This window comes from Perna viridis, chromosome 9 (assembly GCF_037379345.1).
Source record: "Perna viridis isolate PV_CMFRI_1.1 ecotype Kerala chromosome 9, ASM3737934v1, whole genome shotgun sequence".
Classification (NCBI taxonomy): Eukaryota; Metazoa; Mollusca; class Bivalvia; order Mytilida; family Mytilidae; genus Perna; species Perna viridis.
In genome coordinates this window covers 280,957-287,020 of record NC_142453.1, presented here as the reverse complement: position 1 = coordinate 287,020, position 6,064 = coordinate 280,957, and positions in this window count along the sequence as shown.

Below are 6,064 nucleotides of genomic sequence, written 5' to 3'. Positions count from 1 at the left end.
AGAGAGCCATTTACCAGCAGCTAATTGATTATTTTGATAAGATTTTTCATCCCTCTTTATGAATGTACATATAAAGAATTACTTTTAAAATCTGGTTTTCCATCTCTTAAAATAAGACGTCTTCGCTATATGTGGCAATAGAAGTTTTTAAAATTATCCATAAAAAGTCTCCAACTTATTTACATGACATTATAAGTTTTAAAAAGTCTAATTACTCTTTTAGGAAGGACAATTTGGCAGAAGTTCCTAGGATAAGAACAACAGGATTCGGTTTACACTCAGTAAGGTATGCTGTGGCCACACTCTGGAATGAGCTGCCAAATGAAATTCGCTCTCAGTCAAATTTGGACCAGTTTAAAAGCCTCATTAATAACTGGAATGGCAACTCATGCAGATGTGGCTCCTGGAGATCTTAATTTTTGTAGTTGCTTCTAGTTCTAGTTTTATTTTTTCAACCATTTTTATTTACATAGTATCTCAACTAACATTTATTATTTATTTCATTGTACTATGTGCTGTGCTTCTTGTATACGTCTTGTTTTATTATTTATTATGTTTTGTTATATGTATGTCGGCTAAAAGCTCTACAGAGCTAATGTTTTATGTTATATGTTTTATGTTATACTGAAACCCGACTTTAAATAAAATTTCTGAGTCTTAGTTTTAGTCGCTTATGTATGCGTGCATATACACACAAAAACAAGTTATTTTCATAAATTTTCAAACTCATAAGTGGTAGGTTGGGTGAGCGCCCCGCCCCCTTGGATCCGCCTATGGCTGAATGAATTCGTACCAAGAAAATATCTAGTATTTAGATGAAGTTATAACAAGTAATCAAAAGGGAACTAATATATGAGCAGACATTAAAAGAATATAATCCAAAGGTAAACAGAAGATTGGGAAAACAGACACACACAACAAAAAACATGAATATAATAATTTAAAATATTACTATATGAATACGCAATTCAATCGAATAAGATGCTCAGTGTATGATCTATGAGATCAACCCATTGGTTTCAATGACAAAGAACTGAAAATATTTCACTTTTTTATTATCATAGTTACATCCACTCTGTGCAATTAGAACGATGCAAACAAAAAGAACAAGACCAATACACGTCGACCTGAACCTGCGCCCCGTAGGCACATACGTGTCTTAAATATGTTTATGCACACTAAGCAAGTTAACAAACTATAATGTGGGTTACATATCTGAACCTGCGACACCGTAGACACATGAGTGTCTTCAATATGTATATACACACAAAGCAAGTTAACAAACTACAGTGTGGGTTACACATTTCCATATGTGTAATGTTCTAATGATAGCATATAATGCTGAAAAAATGGCCAAGTTAAACATGCTCAAAAATGTACAAAAAATCGATCAAACTTCTTCATCACACGAGGTGCGCATCTTCGATATGTATGTAATCACTGTGCAAAGTTTGAATAATGTTGCTTGTTTGAATACTTTTTGAGATCGAGATTACCCAAAGTAGGTGCCATCCACAACATAAAGTGACAGTAAAGGCTAAGTTCAACATGCTCAAAATGCTAAAAAAAAAATAAAAAAAAAATCAATTATATTTCTCCATAATATGAGTTGAACATCTTCATTGTGTATATAATCAATGTGTAAAGCTTGAATAAAATTATTTTAATTCTTTTTGAGTTACAGATTACACAAAGTGAGTAACAATCATTGTGACAGACACACGGACAAACGGACTCATGGACGGACGGACGAACGGAATGCTGTCACCATTTTACATTAAAGAGTCTTGATAATACCAGAAAAAAATTGTTTTTAGGTAATGCAGACTCTTAACTGTTCGAAAATACAGTTTAATTTGAGGACGGAGGAGGGTTTGTGATTGAAAGAGTTCAACAAATCTACATTTAAGGTAAGAGTAAATTGTCCGGTTGTATGTCTTCTTTGTAAGAAGGTTATTCCCCACATGGTAAATTCCTTATTTACCAAATTAATATTCAACATACTTTTGAAAGCTCTTGTGTCGAAAAAATCAGCTTTAAAAGATGACACTTGGGATAACTGCTGAAATTGATTTTTTTATTTCGATGAACCTAATAGAATCGCATTTAAGGAGACAAAATTAGCTGTGTGGTATTTCTTGGTGTATTAAATTTTCAAATTATTGATGTTTTTTCCCTACTTACTGCTTATTACTAATTCAATTTAAAACTATAAAAAAATATGCTGAAATTGATAATTAAATCAGCAATTGTATTTTCAATGAAATAAAAAATAAAACTTATTAACTATACTTGATAAAAAAGAATATTAAAACAGTATTTGGTTTACATTTATTATTATAATATTTCATTTTCTGCACGAAAGCTTTGTGAACAGAAAATATTGAATTAAGTACATTGATGGATATTATTTATAAAATATGGACCGGTTTCCTTGTTAAAATTCTTTTATTGACCCTTTATATAATTGATTTGATAATATTGAAGTCTGGGTTTAACCGACAGAATTCCACAAATTCACCTTGATTTTCTAACGATCTGAAGACTACTTAATTCTAGACCATATTGCTTAAATCATTGATTGCTTTGCTTAAAAGTTTATCAAGAAAACGAAACGAAATACTTCACAATAATTTATAGTGTTGAATTACAATGTTCTTACAATTTGTCCATTAAACAGATACAATTGTATTAATGCCTCACGTTGTGTCCGATTGACAATATTATCAATTCAATACCATACTGTCCACTATCAAATTGCAAAGCAAAGATATTTTGGCAAAAACTGCCAAAGTTATTCTAATATAACTGGCGATTAAGGCATATTTATTATAATAAACGAACGGGATTATTCTTATAAACATTATTTACAGAGATACTTTCTCTCTATTCAGGTTTTATACACTAACTCACAGTTTCATATCATGACTGAAAATGAAATTATTTATAGTGTTTTCATTTTGGTAATACTTACCCATTTTAACAGTACAGTATATGCAGGTCATTGTTGTGCATGTTGTAGTAAATCAAAAGTACTTATAAATATTGTAAATTGACAAGGAATGTAAAAAAAAAGTGTGAATTATGGTGTGTAAAACGGCAGTAGGGTTAAATAAAGACCTAAGTGAAAGTTTTCAAGCAAAAAGAGCTTAAATTTCAAATTATGACAATATGCAAGATATTCTTAAAATCTTGATATATACCTATTGATAATCTGGAGAAAGTATGACATTTAAAAACTGGATGAATGCAAAGACCTAAGAATTAGATGAATTCTATTAAAGAGGTACAGTAAGACCTATTTGATATAAAGGATACTACAAACACTGTGAGGTCAGCCTCATATCTTTACCTACACTTAGAAATCGATGGTAAAGGAAAACTATTGACCAAACTTTACGACGAACGTGATGACTTTTCATTCAGAATTGTCAGCTTTCCTTTCATCTGTGGCAACATCCCTTCAGCACCTGCGTATGAAGTGTTCATATCACAACTCATACGTTATGCCAGAGCTTGCCGAAACTACGCAGACTTTATATATCGCGCCAGAATTCTCATAAATAGGCTTCAGGTACAGAGTTATGTTGAAGTCATCACTACAGAAGTTTCATGGTCGTCATCATGAACTCGTGGATCGTTATGGTGTATCCATCTGCGCCATGAAAACGGATTTATTCAACGGGTCATAGTTTTCCTTTCCTTGTTTGTCTACCCCGGATGTGACTTTTCAAGAGAAACTCGGCGGGTGTTTCTAAAAGAGCAGAAAACGCTTACCCTACCGATGCACCTAGTCCACCCTCCCAGTTTTTAGTGGAGTCTGAGTTGCTCATTTGCTTTTTTTTACTTTGTATGTATGATTTTAGTTATTTTATGTTCTTTGTTGTATATGTCCGTTATCCATGTCTGGTCTATGTCCCTGGATTACATTCTTTTGATTACCACTATAACCTTGGTTCCCTTGATTATTCGTTGTAATAGTGTAACAGCTTTCTCATTGTATTACCAATTTTGGTATGTTGTACGTGTGTTTCACAGAGTAACTTTTCACCGCCAGCATTCAAACCATAACATAAGAAGATCTAGAAATAAATGGTATATAAGAAGTACGTGAAACAAAATTATCGAAATAGGAAGCAAAATCCAACATCGAGAAGTTATTAAGTGTGCCATGCAAGGAATCTTCAGTGCGTCATGCAAGGAAGAAGGAAGGCATCAGTGTGTGATACAAGGAAGGAAGCTTCAGTGTGCAATGCAAGGAAGGAAGCTTCAGTGTGTAATACAAGGAATGAAGCTTCAGTGTGCAATACAATGAATGAAGCTTCAGTGTACAATACAAGGAATTAAGCTTCAGTGTGCAATACAAGGAATGAAGCTTCACTGTGTAATACAAGAAATGAAGTCAGTATTTTAAGTTGATCGAATTTTGATTACTGCAAGTTTTGGCAAATAATACATAGCCCGGGTAAGACAAGTCTGATGATTTGGGCAGGTGAATATCCACTGGGTCTTTGATTAATCAACAGTCGCACCAATCCAGAAGATGGTAAAATTTAAATTGAATATTTCGGATAACGGATATCCTTCCTCAGCATAAAACTCATTAAACTATATAAGCATAAAACTCACAAAAAATTCACGAGCATAAAACTCACAAAGTTCAAGATCAAAACAGATTCAGAAGCAGAATCGCGTATGCTGTGGGTGATTGCACCTTTACCGAAGGCTCACATAAGCAACTGATAAGGAGCCTGAATGAAAATAACGAAGAGGGTCTTTTTATCAAAGTTACAATTAACTGTGGAAAACAATTTAAAAAAAATAAAAAGTCCAAATACAGTAGTGCTGTACTAGCCTTAGACCAAGACCTAAAAATGAATAATTTTTTCTGGTTAATTCCATCTGGAGAAGTTGTTTGCAATTTCTTCATCCAAAAGCTTTCCCGAGATACTCTTTTACATTTTGACCAGTTTTTATTATGTTCTATGATCGTAACAACAATGTTGTGGAGATCCTCCTGGGTGTGTCCGGCAGATATAAGATGGCGACTTAGAGGGAGGTCTGGTTTGCATTTGTAGTCACTGCGATGACCATTCATACGCCTGTTGAAAGGCTGTTCTGTTTTGCCAAAGTACTGCACACCACAACGGCACTGGAGAAGGTATATGGTATTTTCGGTTTTGCAAGTCACGTCGCAAAAAATTGCAAATTCCTTTCCAGTGCAGTAGCTTTTAAACGTTTTGGTGTGCAGCATCTGGGTACAGATCTTACATATCTTATCTCCACATGGTCGACACTGGCCCGTTGTATTTTGTTTGGGTTGGGATGAAATCTCTGCTCTTACTAGGGCATCTCTTAGGCTCCTAGGTCTACGGAATGCCAGGACCGGGGCCCCAGGAAAGAGCTTGGAGAGCTTGGATAGCTTGGGATGTTTTTGAATGTCTTTCCAGTTTGATTGCAGTAACTGCGAGAGTTTCCCAAAGGCTGGATGGTATGTAAGCACAAAAGGGACCCTTTTGTTCTTTTTCTTAGGTTCGTACTCTGTTTTATTGTTTATGTTAGAGAATGTGGCCACACGATTTACATGGAAAGCACAAATGAATATAAATCTCTGACATATTTGAAATATTTAACCTAGATTGAAAGAAGCATATTTATGACAAATCTTGTGATTTTAAAACAATATATGCGTTACATAACATATGACATTTTCAGATGTTAGATGGCTGAAGACACTTTACATATGTACTTTTAAATACTCTGACTTTAATGAAAAAAAAGGTAAACAGATTAACCCTCCTTGTTTTGTTTTTCTAGTACACAACGTGTTAAATCGTTCAAAAACCTTAAAGAAAATTGGAGTGCAAAATTGAAAACCAAGAACTGTTCGTTTATACCGTGTGAACATAACATAATTTTTTTCCCCAAATTCCCGTATACTAGTTAGAAGTTTTCACATTGAACAGCATACTTCTGACAGTCTTGTAAAGGTTTTAATATGCAGTTTATAACTATTTTTGCCTAAAAACCAACGGTTTTAGATTGTACAAAATCTATTTTGTGG